The sequence below is a fragment of the Stegostoma tigrinum genome, chromosome 16 (genome assembly GCF_030684315.1).
Source record: "Stegostoma tigrinum isolate sSteTig4 chromosome 16, sSteTig4.hap1, whole genome shotgun sequence".
NCBI lineage: Eukaryota > Metazoa > Chordata > Chondrichthyes > Orectolobiformes > Stegostomatidae > Stegostoma > Stegostoma tigrinum.
Window position 1 is genome coordinate 36,719,599 of NC_081369.1, and position 27,623 is coordinate 36,747,221.

The window sequence follows — 27,623 nt, forward strand, 5'->3', positions numbered from 1 at the left end:
CGAGCTGTATTCCGCTCTGTGGGACCTGGTCGGCCAGGACCTGCTGGAGGTGTATGATAGTGCGCTTCAGGCAGGGGAAATGTGCAAGTCCATGAGGAAGGGCATCATCACCCTCATTTACAAGAGGAAGGGGGAGAGGGAAGAAATTAAGAATTGGCATCCCATTTCACGATTAAACATGGACTACAAAATCCTGGCCAAGGTCATAGCCAACCGGGTCAGGTCTGTCCTGGAGTCAGTGATTCACCCTGACCAAACCTGTGCTGTGCCGGGCAGGAAGATCGCTGAAAGCCTCGCGCTCATCAGGGATACGATCGCCTACGTGCAGGACAGGCGGGTGGACACCTGCCTCGTCAGCCTGGACCAGGAGAAGGCCTTTGACAGGGTCTCTCATGCTTACATGAGGGACGTCCTCTCCAAATTGGGGTTCGGGGAGGGCATCCGCAATTGGATCCGGCTGCTCTACGCCAACATCGTTAGCGTAGTCTCGCTCAACGGGTGGGAATCAGACAGTTTTCCTGTCAGATCTGGAGTCAGGCAGGGCTGCCCGCTCTCTCCTGCCTTGTTCGTGTGCTGTGTGGAGCCCTTCACTGCATCCATCAGGAAGGACGTGAGCCTGAAGGGTGTGACTGTCCCAGGCAGCGGAGGCCTTCAGGTCAAGACCTCCCTGTACATGGACGATGTCGCCGTCTTTTGCACCGATCGTCGGTCGGTGAGTGGGCTGTTGGACATCTGCAGCCAGTTTGAACTGGCCTTGGGTGCCAAAGTCAGTTGGGGTAAGAGCGAGGTCATGTTCTTCGGGAACTGGGATGACCGCTCCTTCATCCACTTCACCGTCAGGACAGACTACCTGAAGGTGCTGGGTATTTGGTTTGGTGGAGCTGGGGCGTGCACTAAGACTTGGGAGGAGCGCATCACCAAACTGAAGCAGAAGCTGGGCAGGTGGACGCTCCGGTCCCTCTCCATCGCGGATAAGAACCTGGTTGTCAGGTGCGAGGGGCTTTCGGTACTGTTGTATGTGGTGCAGGCCTGGCCTATTCCCTGGACCTGCGTCGCTGCGGTCACCTGGGCCATCTTCCACTTCATTTGGGGGTCGAAGATGGACCGGGTCCGCAGGGACACCATGTACAAAGACCTGGAAAATGGGGGAAAGGGCATATCGAATGCCACCCTCACCCTGATGGCTACCTTTGTGTGCAGCTGCGTCAAGCTGTGCATAGATCCTCAGTACGCAAACACCAAGGTCCAGGACTACGTGCTGAGGGACACGCTAAAGCTTGGGGCAGCTGCCGCCAAGGCACGCGGGGGGGAAAAGACCACCGTATGAAACCCCTCGTCCAGAATAGAAAAAAGGGCCCTATCTGGTAACTGGGCCCAGCTGGCGCCTTCCCCAACTGGTCAGGGGGCCAACTGGGACTGTGCGGGGAGACGACTGCCGGGGTATTTTCTTTGCTTTGTTTTTTTTTCTTCTTTGTTTTGTTTTTGCCCTTAGTTGGTGTATGTACCCCCGGGTAACCCGGTGCGCTTGCATGACTGGGTAGGATTAGAAATTTTTTTTTGTACATTCTATGAATAAAGTATATTTTTTCAAATAAAAAAAAGTGACGAAACATCTGAAAACTAACCTTCCAGCTCAGCGAGCAAACTCACATCCATGTCGAGGGGTATGGGTATAGGTATAGCATGTTGAAGTAAATAATCAGCCATAGTCATGTTAACAGCAGACTGGCCCAAATTGTTTATTGCTACATGTATTTTCTATGTTAAAATGTCAAATATACAGCCCCAGAGTAAAACACTTCACATTAGAAATTACATGAATGCACTAAATAAGGTACCTCCATCTATTTTCAGTAGCCTTGTTTCAAATGCAATTTCTTTGTATGAAATGGAATCTACAGATCCTTTATCACCCAGAAAAATACTTTATTTATTAAGTTTGTAAAAGACACAACATTTCAATAAGAATATTGCAGAATTTGCAATAAAGTTCAACTTATCCTCATACTGCATGTTTCAAGCATTCTTTTCATGTTTTGTACACTGGATGGATGCCCTAAAATTGACATGTGTCAATCAAGACTATCAAAAACCTGGTGATTCAGTTACGACACCATTGGCCAGATTTTCCTCCTACCTTTGGTTTGCATTGTGAAAGAGCTCCATGTCTTATGGCGGGAGATCCTGGTCATAGATTCGCTTGAAATGCTGAGTATACCATAACTGCATCTGCATCGCTGGAGTGCGTATTTCTCAGGGGACGACATAACATATTCCTATTTTCACAACAGTTGGTGACATATCTGTGATTTAAATGTTCAGCAACACAATCACTTTGACAGTCCCTGTGAAATACTCTGAATGAAAGCTAAGTGTGAAGTTAGGATGCAAGTTGGGAAGTGTGCAAGCTGGGTAGGGTGCCAGATTAGTTGGGTGTAGGTGGGTAGGATGTCAATAGGTAGGGTGACAAGTTATTAGGATGCAGTTGGTAAGCTGCCTCATCAGTCAGGTATGAGGGTATACAATGGGAAGAATGTCAGATGATTTCCTGTTTAGGGTAGGTTGGGAAAGGCAGAAGGTACGTGTCCCAGCAGGGTGGGATAGTCATGGTGGTCTGGCTAAGGGGGTCTGGTGATAGGAGGAAGTTGGGATCCAGGAGGAAAAAAAAGGGATTGTCGGATGTTGGGATATTGGGTCGCAAAGAGTTGGATTTTGTTTAGGGTCCCGCTTGAAGGGATGGGCTGTTGGCCCTGTGGGTAACAGGAGAGTTTCAGGGCTCAAAGGGGTTCAATTCCTTCACCTCCGCTGCATCTGGTTCCAGGATGAGGCATTCCACTCCCCTACATCTCAGCTGTTCACGTTTTTCAAGGACCGCAACATCTCCCCCTCAGTGGTCGAGAACGCCCTCAACCGTGTCTCCCCCAACTCATCCCTCACACCCCCTTTCCCCGCAATAACGATCAAAACATAATCCCCCTTGTCCTCACGTATCACCCCATCAGCCTCCGGATCCAAAGCATCACATCCGACACTTCTGCCATCTACAATCCGACCCCACCAAAGACATTTTTCCCTGCCCACCCTTACCTGCTTTCTCGAGGGACCAGTCTCTCCGTGACTCCCTTGTCCGCTCCACACTCCCCTCCAGCCCCACCACTTTTCCCTGCAACCGCAGGAAGTGCTACACCTGTCCCTACACCTCACCCCCATCCCAGGCCCCAAGAAGACTTTCCACATCAAACAGATGTTCACCTGCACATCTGTTAATGTGGTATACTGTATCCGCTGTTCCCGTTGTGGCCTTCTCTACATAGGGGAAACCAAGCGGAGGCTTGGGGACCATTTCGCAGAACACCTACACTTGGTTCGCATTGAACTGTGCCTCCCAGTCGCGAACGATTTCAACTCACCCTCCCATTCCTCCAACGACATGTTCACCCTGGGCCTCCTGCAGTGCCACAACGATGCTACCCGAAGGTTGTGGGAACAGCAACTCATAGTCCGCTTGGGAACCCTGCAGCCCATTGGTATCAATGTGGACTTGACAAGCTTCAAAATCTTTCTTCGCCCTACCCGATCCTGAAGCCAGCCCAGCTCATCCCCACCTCCCTAACCTGTCCTTCCTCCCACCTATCCCCACCCCCATCTCCTACCTCCTAACCTCATCCCGTCCCCTTGATCTGTCCAGCGTCCCTGGGCTGACCTACCTCCTCACCTTTGCTGGCTCCATCCCCGCCTCTTTGACCCGTCCGTCTCCTTGCCACCTACGTTCTCCACTATCCATCTTCTATCCACCTCCCCGTCTCTCCCTATTTATTTCAGAACCCCCTTCCCCTCCCACATTTCTGAAGAAGGGTCTAGGCTAGAAACATCAGTTTTCCTGCTCCTTTGAAGCTGCTTAGCCTGTTGTGTTCGTCCAGCTCTACAGCTTGTTATCACAGATTCTCCAGCCTCTGCAGTTCCTACTATTTCTATAGCAATCCTGGCCTGCTGTGTTCTTCCAGCCTCCTGCTTGTCTACCTATAGCAATCCAGAGTATACGAATTATTGTTCAAATGTACTAATTTTGCCAGTCGGGTACGCAGTAATTTAAAATGCAGGAATGTTGCCCCCCAACTCGCAAATGACAAATGAACACACGGGGTGGCTGACGGTATTCATCTGTGAGCAACAAAGTGTTTTCAACTGCACTCCAGAAAAACAAAACTGCTTCTGATCGAAATTCTAGTTTGCTGCTTTTCAGACTCTTGACGGAGAGAATGCGAAGATTTTAAAAAATGAAAAATACCATATTTGGTTGTAAATATTCATTTTAAATGGTACTGCTTTCTCCCTTGTGTCCTTTGTCGAGAAGTTGCCAACGCAATGCGCGATTAAAACCAACGGAATAAAACGACTAACGTCAATTTTCACCTGTTGAACGTGTCAACTGGAATCCAGACCTTTTTTGTTGTTTTAGTGCTGATGTTTTCTGATCCTCCTGTTGTTTTCCAGGTGCCAATTTATAAATTGCAGAGATCGAGGATAGATCAATAAAACTGTCTTTTCTACACGAAATAACAAAAACCGATATCGTTAGGGCCTTAAAGACATGGTTTTGGCTAAGGACTGCATATTTGTAGACCCTGGCTTTCCTCCCACCTCCTCGCTGGTGGCAGTTACTGAACCGCCGAGTAAACGGGAAGAACGGCTGCGCGAGGCAGCAATTCAGCCGCCCGCGCGCTCCACCGCCGCCATCTTGTAATCCCCGACGCTGCCGTTTGGGGTGTTGGAAGGATTCTCTCGCGAGGAAGGACGCCATTATCGGATTTTAACAAACAAGAAACGAGAACTGAACGGTAATAACCACCGCGATATCCCGGCTCTCGTTTGTAAATTCTTGTCTGGTTCCGTTCGCATTCCTTTTGCAGCGAAATAGTTGCAATACGTCGATTACCCATTTTATATATCAGTTGGACCGTGAGGTGGAGAGGCCTGCAGGAGATCTGCCTGACTTTTAATTCTCGTTTAACTGTTGTCTTTAACGAGCAGGGTGGTTATAATTTGTGATGGTAGTCGGGTCAGGGTCAGTGCCGCTTTAGAGTTCCAATGTTCATTGTCCGATATTTGTTTGTTTGAGTAAAAGTATTGGAGTATAACAACATTTAGACTCGCGTGTTTCATTTATTGCACTGGAAGTGGGGCCGGGAGAGTGCATCAAATTTTAAAATGCTTATACTTAAAATGATCTTGGTCTTTAATACCTATTGTGTGTGAATGTTTCACCTTTCTCAGCAGCGCAGATTTTATTCGAATTTCGGAAAATTCATATCTCTGACTTTTCACACCCATGAAATAACTGAATTAAATTGAAAGACAAAACGGGTGTCTTTCAGTTTAATTCAGTTATTTCATGGGTAATGATTTAAATAAGATACTTTGCCGCTTCCAGGCCTAGTTATTGAGGTTTGGCGATAATTCCTTGAGGCGTTTGGTGCAGTATCGATTCAGCGTATTTAAATTGAAATTAGAAATAATTTGGTATTCAGCGTATTTAAATTGAAATTAGAAATAATTTGGTATGTTTACACCGTAACTTGTTGGGTTAATACTAAGTGCAAATATAGTATGCCATTCAGGTATACAAAATTTAGGAATAATTCCTGATGCCGAATTTTGTATTTGTCGACTGAAATAGTTGTAACTGCAAACGGTTACCATTTTGTAACGGTACAGTTGGGTACTCAAAGTACCCGATTGACACTGCTACAATTTCGGTATAAATGGTACACCGGAGTCTTGTACTGAAGAACGTATGTTAATATTGCTGGAGATTTTAGAGGAGAGACTGTTCTCGCACACATTAGCAAAATTGTAGCAAGTGATCGTGCAGAGCTTCTCTGCTTTGTGTAAAACAAAATAACCTGTATACGATTACAGCATTGTAATAACTTAAATGAAAATTGGAGGTAAGTTAGATAAATCCATTATATTTCCCACCAAAAACTTGCAAATTATCAATGGGTGAGTTATTCAGCGGTTTTTCATCATGCTTGTAGGCTAGGGCCTTTTTTTCATGAGTTCGTACTCTTATCGTCCGAGGGTCTACGCCCGAAAGTTCAGCTTCTGTGCTCTTAAGATGCTGCTTGGCCTGCTGTGTTCATCCAGCTTCAAACTTTGCTATCTTAGCTAGTAGAATCTGACTAGATATAAAACATTCTGTGATAAGCCTGTTGGTAATGCATTGGGAGTTACAGGACAGAATTAATGGAAAAGAGTGAAAAGAATGCAGCTTGCGATTTAAAACAAAAGTAGTAGGGGTGACATATTTAAGACATGCGAAAGAATTTCTAGGTAGTCAATCTGAGGAATTCTTCACTCCAACGGAGTGTTAAAGCTTGGTCATTGGCTATATTTGAGGCTGAGAGGGATAAATTTATAATCAATAAGGGAATCACAGGTTATGTGGGAAAAAGCAGGAGAGTGAAGTTGTTATCAAATCAGCCGTGATGTCATTGAATGGCAAAGTAGATTCGATGGACTGATTGGCATACTGCGTATGGTGTGGCAATGTAGAAGCCTACACAAACATCACTACCTCTGAAGAATGGATTTAGATTTTTCTGTGATGCTTCTCAAAGTTTTCTTATTTTAATATTTCTTTGCTAACTATTTTGAGGGTATCTGATTTAATGCATTATACTAGTCTACACAATAATGGGAATATTTACTTCTTGAATGAACGTAAGAAGAATAGCTCATTCAGTCCTTCAAGCCTGTTCCACCATTCACTGAGATGTTGTCTGAACTGTGGTCTAACTCCATTTACCTGCCTTTGGCCCACGTTCCTCAATACCATTGCTTACACAAGTTTATTTACCTCCAATTTAAGTGAACAACTGATCCAACATCCAAGATAACAAGGCATAAAGCTGGATGAACACAGCATGCCAAGCAGCATCAGAGGAGCAGGAAAGCTGATGTTTTGGGTCTGGACCTTTCATCAGTAAAAGTCTGAATAAGGGCCCAGACCGGAAACGTCAGCTTTCCTGCTCCTCTGATGCTATTTGGCCTGCTGTGTTCATCCAACTCTACACCTTGTGTACCTCAGATTCTCCAGGATCAGGCATGTTCCTACTATCTCTGATTCAGCATCCAGTACCATTTGTGGAAATGTGTTCCAAATCTGTAATACCCTTTGCATGTATAAGTGCATACTAATATTTCTCCTGAATGGTCTGGCCCTAATTCTCAGTCTATGCCCCTGGTTATAGAATCTCCGATCAATGAAAGCAGTTTATCCTTTCCTGCATTTTCTGTAAGTGTGTGTTTTTAAAAATGGCAGTCAAGAACATAAACAATTGATGCGAGGAGCGCAATTCCAGCTTAGTCCTGGTGTTAAAAAGACATTCACTTAGAATCCTTACAGTGTGGAAATAGGCCCTTCAGCCCACCACCACACTGACTCTCTGAGCATCCTACCCAGACCTATTCCCCTATAACTCACCTCATCTACATATCCCTGAACATAATGGACAATTTAGCATAGCCAATCCACCTAGCGTGCACATCCTTGAACTGTGGGAGGAAACCCATGCAGACGTGGGGAATGTGCAGACTGCACGGAGACAGTCACGGGATGGTGGAATCAAATCCACATCCCTGGTGCTGTGAGGCAGCAGTGCTAACCACTGAGCCACTGTGCAACAGGTACTGGAATCTTGGTACTAAATTACAGCCTAGCACTTAAGAATGTTTTTTTAAATCATTAAATTTGTTAGATAGCAGAGTTGCACAAAAAGGGTTGCTTAATTGGTTGAAACGTTGATGTATGATGCAGAGTGAGGCCATCAGTATGGATTCAGTTCCCACACTGGCTGATGTTACCTTCAAAGACTGTCCTCAACTTCCCTTCACCTGAAGTGACCCTCAGGTTAAGCCACTGCCAGTCATGTTTCTCTGATGGGAGAGATGCACTATGGCCTTTGTAATACTATGGTGACTTCACCTTTACTTTTTGCATGAAGATTTTGTGACTTTTCACATGTTTAATTTAGTTTGTGTTTTACTTGGATGTTTATTTCTGGTAAGCTGAAAGGCTGTTTTGTATGCGTTGTGACCTTTGGTTGATGTGGCATGCAATAAAATATACCAGATTAGGATTTTTTTTGTTGGATTGTGTGTGGAAGGAAAGAGAAAGTGATCCGTAAAGGATGTTTGATTCTGGTGTTTCTTGCTCGGAAGCAATTATCAAAATGATTACCAATTGATCACATACTGTAAATAGCAGAATTGAACAGCTTCCTATTTTAAGGGGAGCAAATGTTTGATTCTCCAGTTAACTGGGCAGAGTTGTTGTAAATTACTTCGGAGGAAGTGATGTCCACCTCTGCTCTCCTCTCAAACATTTGTATTTAGGAATTTTTTCTGCTATCCTTCTTGTTGGGAGTAGACTGATGCCAGTTTTTGATTCATGCTTTTGGTCAAAGATTTGCTGTTTTAATTGGATCTTTCACTCACGAATATATTTGACACAGTGCTGTCAGTGCATCTAATTCTGTTGCAGTGACTGCCTTCTTTTGGTAGAAGTAATTCTCCATTTGGCAGACACTTCCATCAGATGCACTATTCACTTGAAATCAACACAAGATTGACAAATCAATAAGGCAGTCAGGGGTTACAGAGAAAGGCAAAAAGTGGAGTTGACAATGCTGAGATCACCATGATCTCATTGAATGGTACAGCTGTCTTGATGGTCTGATTGGTTGACTTCTTCCTTGTTTTTAAAATATTTAAGTTCAAATTATGTTCAGTACAAATTACATTTGTGCAATCTCTTTGTGGTAGGTTAGAATATTCTCACTGCAAGTTGCTTTGGATGCAAGGACACCAATAAATTCATTTAAAATCATGTTTGATTTATTAAGGAAGTTACTAAGTTATACCGATGTAACTATTAAATGGTTCTGCATGTTTTTAAAATCATTCAGTTAGTTTAAATTGATCTACAGGTTGTGAAGTAGATAGTCCAGTTTTAAAATGCTAGTTTTCTTTGTGATTTTTTGTTTTCAGATGTGATAAATCTGCCCTGCTTGATGAAGGAATATTTTAAGGTAAAATTTTAACTTGTTTGACATGTCACCCAATTGTAGTATGTCGTGGCAGACTTTGGTTTTGGTGAAATGTAAATTTAGTCAGATGGAGAACTTGAGAAAAAGCACTTCTCTTCTGTAGTTTAAAGTGAAGATTAATAAGTACATGAGGGATTAAAAAAAACAAAGATTTGCAGGTGGGGCTTGGATGAAGAGGAATGTGAGTAGGCTTGTGCAGAACATAAAGACTGAAGTAGACCAGAGATAACAAGGTGTAGAGCTGGATGAACACAGCAGGCCAAGCAGCATCAGAGGAGCAGGAAGGCTGACGTTTCGGGCCTAGCCCCTTCTTCAGAAATTTCTTTCTGAAGATCTTTCAAGTCAGAGTTTAAAATCTGGATCTCTCACATTTTTGTTGAGTGTGAAAAGTTAATTGGAAAAAATGGTTCCAAAAACCCACATTAATTTAGAGATTTAAAAATATTTAAACATATTTGCAATTCGAGGGGTATATTGTATGGAGCCGTAATGTCGCTATGTAGGTAATACAAGACGGAAAAACCGAATGTTGTATACAGTTTTCATCAACAAAATATTGTGAATACTGGTAGTCTGAAATAAAAACAAAATAATGGATGGTAATACTCGGAAACTGTGGATTCTGGCTGGAGACAATAAGTGAACATTTCCAAGTGATGACATGTTGTCAGAAATGGGAATGTTAGAGATGCAGCAACTTTTGTGTAATGAAGGAATCGGGAAACAGGATAGAGGCGAGGTCTGTGGTGATATGGGAAGCAAGAGATACTAAAGGACAAATGTCAACTCACCTCACCTTGAGTTCAGCTCTTTCCTCCATATTTGGAACTAGTCTAATGATGTCAGGAGCTGAGTGATCCTGGCAGGACCTGAACTGAGTACCAAGGTGCTTGGTTGATCAAGTACCACATACTCAAAAGACAGGATTACTTCAATAAAATGAACACTGTGCTCAATCATAGTGCCAAATTTATATTTACAAGACCTGACATTAAACAGGACGCAAGGCCCACGTTTCGGCAAGGTAGAGAGGTGTTTGTTGAGTTTCGGAAATGGTGGTAATTTGCTTGATGATTGAATTCATCCTTATGGCTCACTGCATCCATATGGTGTGGGCTCCCCAGGACACTCAAATGCAAAGTCACTTTACATCTTACTCTATCTGACAAGCTATGCCCAACGTGAATTGGCCAAATGTTTACATGAGCTGTCATAGCTAGTTCAGATGACCATTTCAAGTTCACTGTAAAGTATTCCTTCACGTTTGTGAAAATCATACAAAGCCTACAAATCAAGCGTGGTAGCATGTCAATGTGTTGTTTGGACATTCCTTACTCATTTACCAACCTACTATTGAAAGAAGCACTGTGACGTATTTATATTATGGCAGAACATCATGGCAATCTATGTATGTCACCCATTGTCTGAAATTGTGATCATCAAATGTATGAACTTAGTAACTTGGGCAGTTGAGTTTGACTTCAGTGACACTGTGAGTGCTCAAACAGTTAAAGACAAAATCCCGCAGGTGCTAGAAATCTGCTGATTTCATCGCTGGAGATAGAAACAATAACCCTTTGCTGTCATACCAGCATGAATGTTAGTTCTTTTCATAAATACAGGGGGTTCTGCTTTAACATGTGTTTTGTTAACACAACTTGTCTGTAAGACCATTTGATGTTTGGATAATGTGAACTTTCTGCTGATCAGCTATAGCAATTTTCTGTGATGATTTACCCTTAATGCGATTTTCTGTGGACATTTTCTATAGTGCGACGGTACGCAAGAATGCAAATATCATGTTATAGGAGAATTACCTGTGCTGCCAGACTCAATGGGTTGCTCCAGCATTTTCTGTGCTTGTCTCAAATAGTGTTGCCATGGAATCCTCTTTAGATCCAATTCTTGTTAATGGCTTTCATTTTCGTGAGAAGTGCATCTTTAATCAAATGACCACTAATCTCAAATGTTTTCAACTGTTGATGACAATTGTGATAAATTAATCTGCAGCTGCATCAAGGAATTTCATCACACAGCTTGATAAACTCCATCCATGCACTCAGGTTTACCACTGGAATGGAGCAATCAAAGAAGATCCCTTCCTTCAAAATATTATTGAGAAGCCAGCTAGTCTTGATAAGTGATAATAGGAACTGCAGATGCTGGAGAATCCAAAATAATAAAGTGTGAAGCTGGATGAACACAGCAGGCCAAGCAGCATCTCAGGAGCACAAAAGCTGACGTTTCGGGCCTAGACCCTTCTTCAGAGAGGAGGATGGGGTGAGGGATCTGGAATAAATAGGGAGAGAGGGGGAGGCGGACCCAAGATGGAGAGAAAAGAAGATAGGTGGAGAGGAGAGTATAGGTGGGGAGGTAGGGAGGGGATAGGTCAGTGCAGGGAAGACGACAGGTCAAGGAGGTGGGATGAGGTTAGTAGGTAGGAAATGGAGGTGCGGCTTGGGGTGGGAGGAAGGGATGGGTGAGAGGAAGAACAGGTTAGGGAGGCAGAGACAGGCTGGGCTGGTTTTGGGATGCAGTGGGGGGAGGGGAAGAGCTGGGCTGGTTGTGTGGTGCAGTGGGGGGGAGGGGTCAAACTGGGCTGGATTTGGGATGCGGTGGGGGAAGGGGAGATTTGGGATGCGGTGAAGTCCACATTGATACCATTGGGCTGCAGGGTTCCCAAGTGGAATATGAGTTGCTGTTCCTGCAACCTTCACATGGCATCATTGTGGCACTGCAGGAGGCCCATGATGGACATGCCATTCGAGAGAATGGGAGGGGGAGTTGAAATGGTTCGTGACTGGGAGGTGCAGTTGTTTATTGCAAACCGAGCGGAGGTGTTCTGCAAAGCGGTCCCCAAGCCTCCGCTTGGTTTCCCCAATGTGGAGGAGGCCACACTGGGTACAATGGATACAGTATACCACATTGGCAGATGTGCAGGTGAACCTCTGCTTAATATGGAAAGTCATCTTGGGACCTGGGATAGGGGTGAGGGAGGAGGTGTGGGAGCAAGTGTAGCACTTCCTGCGGTTGCAGGGGAAGGTGCCGGGTGTGGTGGGATTGGAGGGCAGTGTAGAGTGAACAAGGGAGTCACGGAGAGAGTGGTCTCTCCTGAAAGCAGACAAGGGTGGGGATGGAAAAATGTCTTGGGTGGGAGGGTCGGTCACATTTGGACATAGAGCAGTTTTTCCGTCGCCTTCGCCTCCACACTTTCTTCTTCAACCGGGAACCTAACCCTCCCTCCACTGACCCCTTCACCCGCTTCCAACACAAGTCCTCCTCCTGGACACCACCCCCAGGCCTCCTACCCTCCCTCGACCTCTTCATCTCCAACTGCCGTCGTGACATTAACCGCTTCAGTCTCTCCCCCGTAGAATGGGCAGCCCACCGCTCCAACTCCAACCTCACCATCAAACCCGCAGACAAGGGAGGTGCAGTGGTAGTATGGCGCACTGACCTCTACATCGCCGAGGCCAAACGCCAACTCGCTGACACCACCTCCTACCGCCCCCTTGATCATGACCCCACCCCCGAGCACCAAACCATCATCTCCAACACCATTCATGACCTCATCACCTCAGGGGACCTCCCACCCACATCCTCCAACCTCATTGTTCCCCAGCCCTGCACCGCCCGTTTCTATCTCCTTCCCAAAATCCACAAACCTGCCTGCCCTGGTCGGCCCATTGTCTCAGCCTGTTCCTGCCCCACCGAACTCATCTCCACCTATCTGGACTCCATTTTCTCTCCTTTGGTCCAGGAACTCCCCACCTACGACCGTGACACCACCCACACCCTCCACCTCCTCCAGAACTTACAATTCCCCAGCCCCCAACACCTCATTTTCACCATGGACGTCCAGTCCCTATACACCTGTAATCCGCATGCAGATGGTCTCAAGGCCTTCCGCTTCTTCCTGTCCCGCAGGCCCGACCAGTCCCCCTCCACCGACACCCTCATCCGCCTAGCCGAACTCGTCCTCATCCTCAACATCTCTTTCGATTCCTCCCACTACCTACAGACAAAGCGGGTGGCCATGGGCACCCGCATGGGCCCCAGCTATGCCTCCCTCTTTGTAGGTTACGTGGAACGGTCCCTCTTCCGCACCTACACAGGCCCCAAACCCTACCTCTTCCTCCGTTACATTGATGACTATATCGGCGCTGCCTCTTGCTCCCCAGAGGAGCTCGAACAGTTCATCCACTTCACCAACACCTTCCACCCCAACCTTCAGTTCACCTGGGCCATCTCCAGCACATCCCTCACCTTCCTGGATCTTTCAGTCTCCATCTCAGGCAACCAGCTTGTAACTGATGTCTATTTCAAGCCCACCGACTCCCACAGCTACCTAGAATACACCTCCTCCCACCCACCCTCCTGCAAAAATTTCATCCCCTATTCCCAATTCCTCTGCCTCTGCCGCATCTGCTCCCACTATGAGGCATTCCACTCCCGCACATCCCAGATGTCCAGGTTCTTCCAGGACCGCAACCTTCCCCCCACAGTGGTTTAGAACGCCCTTGACCGCGTCTCCCGTATTTCCCACGTCACATTCCCTCACACCCCGCCTCCGCCACAACCGCCCAAAGAGGATCCCCCTCGTTCTCACACACCACGCCACCAACCTCCAGGTACAACGCATCATCCTCCGCCACTTCCGCCATCTACAATCCGACCCCACCACCCAAGACATTTTTCCATCCCACCCTTGTCTGCTTTCAGGAGAGACCACTCTCTCCGTGACTCCCTTGTTCGCTCTACACTGCCCTCCGACCCCACCACACCCGGCACCTTCCCCTGCAACCGCAGGAAGTGCTACACTTGCCCCCACACCTCCTCCCTCACCCCTATCCCAGGTCCCAAGATGACTTTCCAAGTTAAGCAGATGTTCACCTGCACATCTGCCAATGTGGTATACTGCATCCATTGTACCCGGTGTGGCTTCCTCTACATTGGGGAAACCAAGCGGAGGCTTGGGGACCACTTTGCAGAACACCTCCGCTCGGTTTGCAATAAACAACTGCACCTCCCAGTCACGAACCATTTCAACTCCCCCTCCCATTCTTTAGATGACATGTCCATCATGGACCTCCTGCAGTGCCACAGTGATGCCACGCGAAGGTTGCAGGAACAGCAACTCATATTCCGCTTGGGAACCCTGCAGCCCAATGGTATCAATGTGGACTTCACCAGCTTCAAAATCTCCCCTTCCCCCACCACATCCCAAAACCAGCCCAGTTTGACCCCCCCCCCCCCCCCCGCCCCACTGCACCACACAACCAGCCCAGCTCTTCCCCTGCCCCCACTGCATCCCAAAACCAGCCCAGCCTGTCTCTGCCTCCCTAACCTGTTCTTCCTCTCACCCATCCCTTCCTCCCACCCCAAGCCGCACCTCCATTTCCTACCTACTAACCTCATCCCACCTCCTTGACCTGTCCGTCTTCCCTGCACTGACCTATCCCCTCCCTACCTCCCCACCTATACTCTCCTCTCCACCTATCTTCTTTTCTCTCCATCTTGGGTCCGCCTCTCCCTCTTTCCCTATTTATTCCAGAACCCTCACCCCATCCTCCTCTCTGATGAAGGGTCTAGGCCTGAAACGTCAGCTTTTGTGCTCCTGAGATGCTGCTTGGCCTGCTGTGTTCATCCAGCTTCATACTTTATAGTCTTGATAAGCGTCTACTGAAAGCCAATGTTGGTTGGTCAACGTGCATTGGAAACCTACAATCCCTCACTACACGATCTATCCTCTTGGCAAACTCATGAATAGGGTCTTAACTCATCAAGTAAGCTTGACACTGAAATAGGGCATATCAAAGTTATCCTGACTCGGACAATTACTGGAGAATAGTAGTGTGAAACTGATAGCTTCACCTGTTGTTCACAACATTTTGTGAACCCTTCCCCTTCTAAGGTAATGAAATTGACTGGACACCTCTGGGGGCCAAAAGTGGTGGACAAACTCATGAAAGGGCCTGTGCCTTGCACTTTTTCCCTGGAGAGGTGTCCAGTCTATTTCATTACCTTTAGACTGGGAAGGAGTTGCAAAACATTGTGAACAACAGGTGAAGCTAGTGGTTTCACACTCCTATTATCCAGTAATTTCCCTAGTCGCAATTTGATGGCAACATCCTAAAAAGATATTTTCCCAACCACACTAATAAATAATGTGGTGTGAGTCTGCAGTACTGGTGTATTGATTTGTAGACTGTGTTTTAATAACTGATAGACCATATCAAATAACACGCTCCATTGACCATATGCAATGGGAAACATGCTGATTGTTCTCGACTAACCTGTGCTTGCAGTCCTCAGAAATGTATACCCACCATTAGATGTGATTTTGCCATTGGAAAGCATTTATGAAATATTCCTGACTCTGCTATGAGTTTCATTGAAAGCCATTGTAAGATTGGCGGCCACGGTTATAGTGTGACGGATTGCTTGTGCTAAAAGCTATGTATATTGATACACAGGACTTTATGCTATAAACATGGTTTGGTACATACATTGCATCTGTTACAATAACATAAGGGGGTCATGGAGACTGGAAATCTTTGTATTCCCATGGCAACACACTGACTAATTAGAATTTATCTGCCTACCTTGAGAATCAAGATCAACAGTTAACTGTTCACTTTTTAACTTGTACAATGTAACCATAGTAGCCCAAGCCAAACATAGACATGCATGAGAGATAATGGGAACTGCAGATGCTGGAGAATCCGAGATAGCAAAGTGTGGAGCCGGATGAACGCAGCAGGCCAAGCAGCATCTTAGGAGCACAAAAGCTGATGTTTCGGGCCCATGCCCTTCATCAGAAAAGCATGAAGGCTCTAGGCCCGAAACATCAGATGTTGTGCTCCTAAGATGCTGCTTGGCCTGCTGCGTTCATCCAGCTCCACACTTTGTTACCATAGACATGCATGAGCCATGGTTCTCTACGCATAATGCAATCAGCAGACGTGCAGAATTGGACCTCCAATTGAAGGCCATACAGAACACAACCAGAAACGACACTACTCATCATAACAGACCAGACAGTATAAATTCCAAGAGGAGTACAACAACATCACTTCAGAGGAGGCCTCATCAATGATGTTACCTAGTATGGTGACAAAATGTCTGAACGACAACAAGCCAGCTCAGTACGCAAGTCAACAACCTGAACTGTGTGTAGTGCCTAGAGCAGTACAGCACAGGAAGAAGCCCTTCAGCACACCATGTCTGTGCTGACCATGATGCATTTTCCATGCTGAAAGCAGGGATAGTCTCATCTGGCTGATTGCTGTCTAAAGCAGTTTGCTTTTGATCTTTAATTCTTATTGTTCATCGCTGACTATAACAGAGTTTAAATTTCAAAACTGAAAGACCCGTAGATGCTGTAAATCAGAAACAAAAACAGGAGTTGCTGGAAAAGCTCAATTCTGACAGCACCTGTGGAGAAAAATCAGAGTGAATGTTTCAGGTCCAATGACCCTTCCTCAGAACTAATGATAACTCCGAAAATGTCGGTTTATATGTAGAAGACAGCGTGGAGAAAAAGGGTAAAGAAATGATAGGTGGTGACAGACCCCAAAGAGAAAGAGGAACAGTTGTACAGACAAAGGAGTGGAATACAATCTGGATAGGAGAGTGAAGAGCTATTAATGGAGACTGTCCAGTGGCTAACAATGGGTGGTATGTAATAGGTAATATTGGGTGTATGTGATAAAAAGACCTGGTGAGTGGGAGTAGGGGCAAGGACACGGAAGAGTTCGAGCCCTGAAGCTACTGAACTCAATATTGAATCCAGAAGGCTGCAGGGTCCCCAAATGGAAAATGAGATGTTTTTCCAGCTTGCACTGCAGCAAGCCTGAGACAGATAAATTGGCTAGGGAGCAGGATGGTGTGTTGGAGTAGCAGGTAACTGGAAGCTCAGGGTCTTTTTTTTTGTGGGTAAAATGTTGGTGTTCCGTGAATTGGTTATTCAGTCTACGCTTCATTTCCTCACTGTAGAGGAGACCACATTGTGAACAGTGAATGTAGTAGGCTAGATTGTGTGAAGTGCAGTTAGATGCTGCTTCACCTGGAAGGTATGTTTGGGCTCTTGGATACTGAGGAGTGGGGAGGTAAATGGGCAGGTGTTACACCTTCTGCGGTTGCAGGGGAAGTTGCCATAGCGGGTGTTGGGAATGAAGGAAGATTGGATTAGAGTGTCCTGGATGGGATTGACCAGGGAGACGAGGATAATATGTGTCAGGTGATGGCGTTTTGCTGGAAGTGGCAGAAATGGTGGCTCATGGTCCTCTGGATGTGAATGCTGGTGGGATGGTAGGTAAGGACAAGGAGAACCCTATTGTGTTGTCGGAAGGAAGAGGTGTGAGGGTCAAAATGCGAGAGATGCGTCAGACCAGGTCGAGGGCCATGTTAGCAATGCTGCTGGGGAATCCTTGGTTGAGGAAGAAGGTGGACATTTCAGAGGCTCCCTTGTTGAAGTTGGCATCATTGGAACAGATGCAACAGACAAAGGAACTGAGAGAATGGAATAGTCTTTACTGAAAGCAGTCTGTGAGGATGTATAGTCAAGGTTACTGTGGGTGTTAGTGGGTTTATAGTGGATAGTGGTGGCCAGTCTATCCGCAGAAATGGAAACAGATGTTGAGGAAGGAAAGGGAGGAATCTGAGATGGACCAGGTTAAAGTGAGGTTGATGGAAATTGGAAGCAAAATTGATAAAATGTTTCCAATTCCAGACGAGAGCAGGAAGCAGCTGTGATGATATCATTGATATATTGGAGATAGAGTTGTGTGGGGGCAGTGGGGAGCAGCATAGGACTGATGTTTGAACATAAATGGGAGGTGATTAAAAATAAGTCACAGGTTCCTAAAGTCAACAAAGAAATGGTTATTGCAGAAAGAAACTTAGTTAAGCAAGGATACAAATTATTAGTAGGTTCAAGAAGAGTGAGTTGTATTTTTTATTTATAGATATCCATAACCCTTCTTGATAAATATCATATACACAACCCTCTTCAAGCCTGGGAAAAACATTAAAACCCCACAGAGTATTTTTTCAGCGTATTATCTTGACTGTTACTTAGTTACTGAACCCTCTGTTTGTCGTTATGCATTTTTCCAGTTGGATTTTACTACCTGAAGTTTGAGAGGGCGTTCAGGGAGATATGGTATTGGGTATTTCGGAGGAACCAGAGAAATAATACAGGACAGAAGTGGGCCATTTTGCCCAACTTGTCCATGTTGAATCAAAGAAACCCAGATGCCATTTCTAATCCCAGATTCTTGCAAATGGCCCTTAGTCCGTCAGCTTACAGCACTTAATGTCCAAATCAGGTACTTTCAAAAAGAGTTTGCAGACTCTGCCTCCTCCACCAACTCGGGTACTGAGTTCCTGACACCCACCACCCTCTAAAAGGCTTTTCCTCATATCCCCTCTAATCTGCCTGTCACTTAAACATGAATCTATGACCCCTGCTTTTTTGAACTCTCTGCCAAGGGAAGACAGTTCCTCCTGTCTGCTCTATCTCTACACCTCACAATTTTGTGTACCTAAATAAGTCATCTTTCAGCTATCTCTGTAATGAGGAAAACAACCTTAACCTTTCCAGTCTTTCCTCACAGCTACAATTCTCCAGCCCTAGCAACATTCTAGTAAATCTCCTCTGTACTCTGTCCAGAGCATTTACGTCCTTGTAATGTGGTGATCAGAACTACACACAATACTCCAGTTGTCGCCTTGCTCGTTTCTTATACAGCTTCATCATTATATCACTACTTTTGTGTTCTGTACCTCTGTCAATGAAGGAGAGTATTCCATATCCCTTCTTTAGAACCTTATCTACTTGTATTGCCACCTTTAGAGACCTGTGACTTGCACACTGAGATCTCACTTCATCTGACACTCTCAGTACATTCCCATTTATTGTGTATTCCATTTTACTGTTTGACTTTGCTAAATGCATTACATCATACCTATCAGAGCTGAACTCCATCTGCCACTTTCATCTCCACTCTGCCGACCGATTTATATTGTTTTGATGCTTACAGCCAACTTCTTCACTATCCACTGCATGGTCCCAACAGAGAGCCCTGCAGAATACTACTTAAAGCAGCTTTCTATTTACAAGGGCAGCCATTGACCATTGCCCTTTGTTCCCTGTTAATAAGCCAACTTTGGAGCCAACATTACTCTGTATTCCTTTTTTTTGACCTGTCTGCCATGTGGAAGCATGTCACATGTCTTATTAAAATCCATGCAGACAAATCCAATACAGTCCCATCCTTGATCCGCCTTGTCATTTCCTGAGAGAATTCAATCAAATTTGTAAGGCATGAGTTACCCTGAAAGTTGTGCTGACTATCCATGACTATTCCATGCCTTTCTAAGTGACAGAATCAATCCTGGGAGATTGGATAAGCTAACAATTTGCCCACTACTGAAGCAAGACTAATGGGCCTATAATTTGTACCCTTCTTAAACAATGGAGCCGGATTTGCATTCATCCCTTCTTCAGGCACCACCTGCATCTAGTGAAGATTGGAAAATAATTGTCAGAGTATCTCCTATTTCCTTCCTGACTATCTTCAATATCCTGGGGAACAATTCACCCAGCCTTGGTGACTTAGCACTTCCATGGATTCCAATTCCTCTCACTCCTTCTCTCATTATGATTATTTTGTCCACTATTTCACCCTGCTCCTCCATTACTATTTGTGAATGTGGAGATTTTAAAAAAAATTCATGTAAAATTCTTCCCATACTCTCTGTATCTTCACACACGTTCTCCTTTTTATTTCTGGGTCCCACTTTTTCTTTTAACTAACCTTTTGCTCTTTATATATTAATAAAATATCTTTGGTGTTTTCCTTTATCGTGCTTGCTAATATTTTTTCATACCTCACATTGAATTGAATTAGCTTTATTGTCTCACACATATGGGAGTACAGTGAGAAGATTTCTTTGATTTCCTTATTTTTTTTAACTTGCTCCCTGTACTTTTTATACTCCTCTTGGCTATTTGCAGTGTTAAGTTTTATTGTTACCATCATATATTTTCTTTTTCTGTTCAATCTTCTCATGTATTTTGTAGACAACCATGGGTATCTAGATTTGGCAGTTCCGTGACATGTCTGTTTTGTGCCCTAAGGATCTCACTTTTTAATGCCACCCATTTATTTAGCAATAATTTATTCTTTAGCAGCCCTGTCCTGTCCATCTCAGCCAAATCATTCTCAGTTTTGGAAAATTTGCCGTACTTCAGTTTAAAAACCTTGACTCCTGATATAGCTCATAATTTACCAAAATAATAAATCTAACCGAGTTGTGGTCACTGTCCCCAATTATAGTTGACCACTTCTTTGTCCACTTTCCTAACTTCATTTCCCAAAACTAAATCCAGAATTGTCTCGGAGATAATGGGAACTGCAGATGCTGGAGAATCCAAGATAACAAAGTGTGGAGCTGGATGAACACAGCAGGGCAAGCAGCATCTTAGGAGCACAAAAGCTGACGTTTCGAGCCTAGACCCTTCATCAGAAAAGGGGGATGGGGAGAGTGTTCTGAAATAAATAGGGAGAGAAGGGGAGGCAGGTCGAAGGTGATCTGCCTTTTCTGATGAAGGTCTAGGCCCGAAACGTCAGCTTTTGTGCTCCTAAGATGCTGCTTGGCCTGCTGTGTTCATCCAGCTCCACACTTTGTTATCCAGAATCGTCTCCTGTTGTTGGGCTTGTTATGTATTGTTCCCTCTGGCAAATTCCCTCTGTTCAAAGCCAACATGTCTTACACATACAGACTTGGTTGTGTAATCTCTCGCTGAAAGTATTGCAGACTTGGTGACTGCACTCAAACAGCCTGTATCTCAAAAGCAGTACTGTTTGCTGTAGCCAGTGCCCTTATTAATACATTCTTTTCAGATGATAGTATCACATCATATTTTAGATATCTTCATAAAAGTATCAGGAAAGGACCATTTCAGAGAGAATCTAACCATCTCCCCTTGTAATTCAATGGCATCCACCACAGCTGAATCTTCCATAATCAATTCCTGTGGTGTTACCATTCATCAGAAATCGAACTGGGCCAGCTATATAAATACTTTTGCTCCTAGAGCAGGTATGAGGCTTTGAATTTTGTGGTAAGTAACTCCCTTGTCCTGTCTCCCTAATGCCTGGCTACCATCTACGCAGGACAAGTCAGAGGTGTGATAAAATACCCTCACTTGCCAGGATGAATGCACCTCTGCCAATGCTTGAGAAACTCGATATTATCTAGAATGAAGCTGTTCATCAAACTCCTAAAACGTACACTCCCTTCACCATTGCATAGTGGCTGCAGTGTATGCCCTCTTGAAGATGTACCACAGCATCTTCCAAATTTCAAGCCCCACTATTTAGAACTGTTTATATTACAAGAGTAGAAAATGCCACAGCTTGCAGGTTTTCCATCATAGAAATATATTGCCTTTTGAGTTGTGCTGGGTAAAACTTTGTAACTCTATCAAACAGAACTGTGGGTGTGCAAGTACCTACAAGGACTGCTCAGCTCAAGAAGACAGCTCATTACCATCTTAGGAGAATTGGGATGGGCAATAATTGCTGGCACGCCAGCAATACCCACAAACCATGAACAAAATTTAAAAAAAAGAACAGTTTGCATGCATTTGGTTCACATTTCCTTGGGTATAGAAAATTTATGGGAAATCTGATCACTGTGTTTTAAAATGTTAGTATCAACTGCCTAGGGTAGATGCAGAAGAAATATTTCTATTTTCCAGAATTGAGAACTAGAGGAATTCGCTGTAAAATCAGAAATTCTGAAAAAGGGTGTATAAAGTTAAATGTTTTTCAATACTCAAAATAACTTTGCCAGCAATGTATTAAACTATATTTTGTTTGTTTGACTGGGATTAGTTGAAAAGCACTTTCCGGAAGAAAGAATAGTCCAGGTCGAAAGTAAGGTTCATGGTTTCACAGCTGTTTCTTTTTGTGTAAGGTAATGTAAACTTAGGCTAAAAAATGTGAAACCTAGCAATGGTTTGGTGTGTAACAGGCCTATGTGTAATTGTTTATAAGGATGTTTGAGCTTTAGATTGGTTCAGGCTTCAGAAGTTATTGTAGCGTCACCAGTGGTTCTTGTAATTAAAGGATATTGATACTAGATCAAATGACAGAAGCACTATAAAATTATTTCTAAAGGCAATGGCCAAGTGCTGTTATTGCTGGACTGGTAACCCAGAGACCCCAGTAATGTTCTGGGGACCCATGTTCAAATCCCACCATGCATATGGTGGAATTTGAATTCAATAAAAAGCCGGAATTTAGAGTCTAATGATGACGACAAATCTGTTATCGATAGTCAGGAAAAACTCACCTAGGTCACTAATATCCTTTAGGGAAGAAAACTGTCATCTTTGATAATAAAATGTGAGGCTGGATGAACACAGCAGGCCCAGCAGCATCTCAGGAGCACAAAAGCTGACGTTTCGGGCCTAGACCCTTCATCAGAGAGGGGGATGGGGTGAGGGTTTTAGAATAAATAGGGAGAGAGGGGGAGGCGGACCGAAGATGGAGAGAAAAGAAGATAGGTGGGGAGGTAGGGAGGGGATAGGTCAGTGCAGGGAAGACGAACAGGTCAAGGAGGTGGGATGAGGTTAGTAGGTAGGAGATGGAGTGTGGCTTAGGGTGGGAGGAAGGGATGGGTGAGAGGAAGAACAGGTTAGGAAGGCAGAGACAGGTTGGACTGGTTTTGGGATGGGTGGAGGGGAAGAGCTGGGCTGGTTGTGTGGTGCAGTGGGGGGAGGGGACGAACTGGGCTGGTTTTGGGATGCAGTGGGGGAAGGGGAGATTTTGAAGCTGGTGAAGTCCACATTGATACCATTGGGCTGTAGGGTTCCCAAGCGGAATATGAGTTGCTGTTCCTGCAACCTTCGGGTGGCATCATTGTGGCACTGCAGGAGGCCCATGATGGACATGTCATCTAAAGAATGGGAGGTGCAGTTGTTTATTGCGAACCGAGCGGAGGTGTTCTGCAAAGCGACCCCCAAGCCTCCGCTTGGTTTCCCCAATGTAGAGGAAGCCACACCGGGTACAGTGGATGCAGTATACCACATTGGCAGATGTGCAGGTGAACCTCTGCTTAATGTAGAAAGTCATCTTGGGACCTGGGATAGGGGTGAGGGAGGAGGTGTGGGGGCAAGTGTAGCATTTCCTGCGGTTGCAGGGGAAGGTGCCGGGTGTGGTGGGGTTGGAGGGCAGTGTGGAGCGAACAAGGGAGTCACGGAGAGAGTGGTCTCTCCGGAACGCAGACAGGGGTGGGGATGGGAAAATGTCTTGTGAGGTGGGGTCGGATTGTAGATGGCAGAAGTGTCGGAGGATGATGCGTTGTATCCGGAGGTTGGTGGGGTGGTGTGTGAGAACGAGGGGGATCCTCTTTGGGCGGTTGTGGCGGGGGCGGGGTGTGAGGGATGTGTTGCGGGGAATACGGGAGACGCGGTCAAGGGCGTTCTCGACCACTGTGGGGGGAAAGTTGCGATCCTTGAAGAACTTGGACATCTGGGATGTGCGGGAGTGGAATGCCTCATCGCGGGAGCGGATGCGGCGGAGGCGGAGGAATTGGGAATAGGGGATGGAATTTTTGCAGGAGGGTAGGTGGGAGGAGGTGTATTCTAGGTAGCTGTGGGAGTCGGTGGGCTTGAAATAGACATCAGTAACAAGCTGGTTGCCTGAGATGGAGGCTGAAAGATCCAGGAAGGTGAGGGATGTGCTGGAGATGGCCCAGATGAACTGAAGGTTGGGGTGGAAGGTGTTGGTGAAGTGGATGAACTGTTCGAGCTCCTCTGGGGAGCTGTCATCTTTACCTGGTCTTAACTGCATGTGGCTACGGATGTGGGAGCCGAGGCACCTTTGATTGCTCTCACTTTCTCTTCCAACCGGCGTATCTTGGTATTATCAACTCTGTAGCCCATGTTGGTCACTTGGGGTGCCTGGAACACATTTTGGGCAGCACAGTGGCTCAGTGGTTAGCACTGCTGCCTCACAGTGCTAGGGACCTGGGTTCAATTCTACCTTGGGAAACTTGTCTGTGTGGAGTTTACACATTCTCCCTATGTGGGTTTCTTCCAGGTGCTCCAGTTTCTTCCTACAGTCCAAAGATGTATGGGATAGGTGGATTGGCCGTGCTAAATTGCCCATAGTGCCCAAGAATATTTAGGTTAGGTGGTTTAAATGTATGAAATGCAGGGGGATGGGTATGGGTATGGGTGAGAAACTTTTTGGGGGATCGGCGTGCGCTTGTTGGACCGAATGGCCTGTTTCCACACTGTAGGAATTCTGTGATTTCTATAATTCTGAGTATTAAAAAAGGATCTGAGGGGTAGCCTTTTCAGAGAGGGTGGTGTGGGCATGGAACAAGATGCCAGAGGAAGTGGTGGAGGCTGGTACAATTCCAACATTTATGGTTGTGTTAATAGGGTGATGAGGGATATGGGCCAACTGCTGGCAAATGGGACTAGGTCAGTTTAGGATGACTGGTCGGCATGAATGAGCTGGACTGGAGGGCCTGTTTCTGTGCTGTTTAACTGTATTACTCTATTCCTTTTCCAGTAATGTTATTAGCCAAAGTTCGCTTTAAGCTATGTGGCTGCACGGCCACTCGAATGCTTCGTGCATGTTGTTCATTGTGCCAATGCATGACTTTCTTTAATGGCTTCAGAAGCTGTTGTTGCGTGCAGACATTGGAGATCTGCATTACAGTAACGAAAAGTAAAGGGAGCATTATGTGTAGCACCCTGGGGATAATCGCTTATATAATAGAAAATGAAGGGCATATGTTAAGATATTAAGGCAAGCATATGAACGGCCAATTCTAAGAGAAATGAGGACAAAAATGCTCTTGATTGTTTTGAAAAGTCTTTGGGATGTAAAACCAGAGAATGAACTGCAGAAACATCCTTTTGTACTTATTCATGTTTCAGGTACAATTTTAAAGTATCAGTACACCAAATAAATGTCTCAAACAGTATAACACACTATTCAAAACTATGCATGAAGTGGAAAATCTGGAGTAAGATAACAGAGATACAGAGCAAAGAAAGGACATTATGTCGGCCACAAAATGTTTCAACCCAGTGATAACTTTGTTTGTGGTAGTGTCTATTAATGATGTAGAATTAGATCATGGGTGCATATTTACGATGTGTGGAATAAACAAACTAAAATGCTGTACTGAGTAATAAGGAGTGGGACAAAGTTTAAGTAATTTGAGAGTTCTACCAGTTTCAGATTTAGGGATGATAACACAATAAAATCTTCTCAAAGAGTGATTCTGACTATGTTACAAGGAAGAACCAGTTATTTTAAGTATAATGTCCAGTGAAATACCATTATTAATAGGTAGACCATTGATTGAGAAAGCACAGATGAATCCTGATAGGGAAACCAACAAGCTATGAGATGAGAAACCTCTGGCCAATTTGAATTGAACTAATGAATTGGTTTTGTTTTGTTTTGTTACATGCACTCGAATGAGTGCAATGAAAAGTTTGCAATGTTGCAGCTTATGGCACTATCTTAGGTACAAGATACCTAGGTACAGATACTTAAGTATTTGGCACAAAATTGAAAGAATAATTAACAAAAGTCCAGCATAAGAATAAAGAGGAGAAAAGTATTCTATTTATAGTCCTTTTGCCCCAGTCCATGCCAGCACCTAACCTCCCAACCACACCGGGCCAAGTCTCCAAACCACATGGGCTTCAACGCTTGAGGCCTCACCCCCAGTCCACAAGGATCTTGCCTTACTGCAACAGCCTCCGATCCGGGACTTGCCTTTCTGCTGTGGCCTCCAGACTGTGACCCGCTTCCCTGCACTGGGACTCGTTACCCCATGCTGGCCTCCGGTCAGGTAATCGCCTCCATCATTCCCCTGTAAGTTAAGTTTAAAAAGTTAAAAGTTTAAAAATACTCGAGAAAAAAGTGAGCTGTTCAGAAGAGCCCTGACTGGGGTGCCCTCCTATGCTGCCATCTTGTTTTCAATTTTCTTTATACAACCAGACCCCTTTTATCTTTTTAATTGAACGGTACATTACACCTGAAGAAGTATTATTGGCAGAGATAATAAAGTGTGAAGCTGGATGAACACAGCAGGTCAAGCAGCATCTCAGGAGCACAAAAGCTCAAGCTACACCTCCATTTCCTACCTACTAACCTCATCCCACCTCCTTGATCTGTCCATCTTCCCTGGACTGACCTATCCCCTTCCTACCTCCCCACCTATACTCTCCTCTCCACCTATCTTCTTTTCTCTCCATCTTTGGTTCGCCTCCCCCCTCTCTCCCTATTTATTCCAGAACCCTCTCCCCATCCCCCTGTCTGATGAAGGGTCTAGGCCCGAAACGTCTAAAGCTGTTGTGCTCCTGAGATGCTGCTTGGCCTGCTGTGTTCATCCAGCTTCACACTTTATTATCTTGGATTCTCCAGCATCTGCAGTTCTCATTATCTCTGATACAAGTATTATTGGCATCTGTGGTTAGAAATTTAGAAGATAAAAAGTCAATTGTGTTAAAAATTTCAAAAGGTGATTTGCCCATCTGTCCTCCAGAAGGTCAATACTTCAGTTTAGTATGGAAAAATAAGGAAAAGGGAGTATGATGAGCTCATAGAAGCAAGAAGTGATTACATTTGAGATTTAAAAGAAATAGGGAAGGCTGTTGGCATGGCCTTTTTAGTAAGTCTGCCTTTAATGAGATTACAAGAAGGTAATTGATATGAATTTCAAGGTTGGAGAAACACAAAACATTGTCATTTTACATTATGTAGATTTTGCATACATATTTTTAATTAGCAATAATACATGATACATTTCAGGAAATAATTGTGGATAAGGCAAATGAAAAGTGACTAGGGACCAGAATTGGACAGGTAGCAAACTTAGCGATAGTTGGTTGGCAGAGACTGGATGGGTGGGTTTGTGGTTTTGCACAACTGCTGATCAACCGTCTGATTATTTCTTTAATTTTTTTGTTCTTGTTTTCGATTTTCAGCAGTCACAGTAGTTTGTTTTTGTGTATAATCCTATGCAATTGGTCCAGTGTTCAAGATACACGATAAATTTGCCAGTTTTTTTTCCAAACAAAGTAGATTGACACGGAGATAGGGTACGTCAAAGCTATTTGCAGGATAAGAAAAACAATAAATGGGAACGAGAGTAGGATATTTGTCCTGTCAAACCTTTGTATGATAAAATCTTTGCTGAACTGACCCAGGCCTCAATTACTCTTTCATAGAATCCCTACAGTGTGGAAACGGGCCCTTCGGCCCAACAGGTCCAAGCTGACCCTCAGACATCCCACCCAAACCCATCCCACCTACACATTCCTGAATGCTATGGGCAACTTAGCGCAGCTAATCCACATAGCCTGTACATCTTTGGACTGTGGGAGAACGTAATGCAAACATCGGGAGAATGTGCAAACTCCAAACAGACGGTCAGCTGAGGGTGGAATTGAACCTGGGCTTC

The 27,623-nt window shown here is 44.9% G+C and overlaps 2 protein-coding genes across 10 annotated transcripts in view; one reads left to right on the top strand and one right to left on the bottom strand.

Annotated features, from left to right (window-relative positions):
* Positions 1 to 4,531, bottom strand: part of ca5a (carbonic anhydrase Va) — a 46,321-nt gene extending 41,790 nt beyond the window's left edge. Inside the window, exon 1 of the mRNA XM_048546314.2 lies at positions 4,414 to 4,531. The gene's annotated coding sequence lies outside the window, so the exon portion shown is untranslated. The remainder of the gene's footprint in view (positions 1 to 4,413) is intronic.
* banp (BTG3 associated nuclear protein) overlaps positions 1 to 27,623 on the top strand; it is a 296,836-nt gene that overhangs the window by 70,854 nt on the left and 198,359 nt on the right. The window contains exons 1-2 of one of the 9 annotated variants that reach the window (XM_048546306.2): positions 3,943 to 4,838; positions 9,052 to 9,092. The exons of 2 other annotated variants lie outside the window; for them this stretch is intronic. The gene's annotated coding sequence lies outside the window, so the exon portion shown is untranslated. 6 more of the 9 variants (XM_059651710.1, XM_048546311.2, XM_048546309.2 and 3 more) reach the window with 6 other exon arrangements.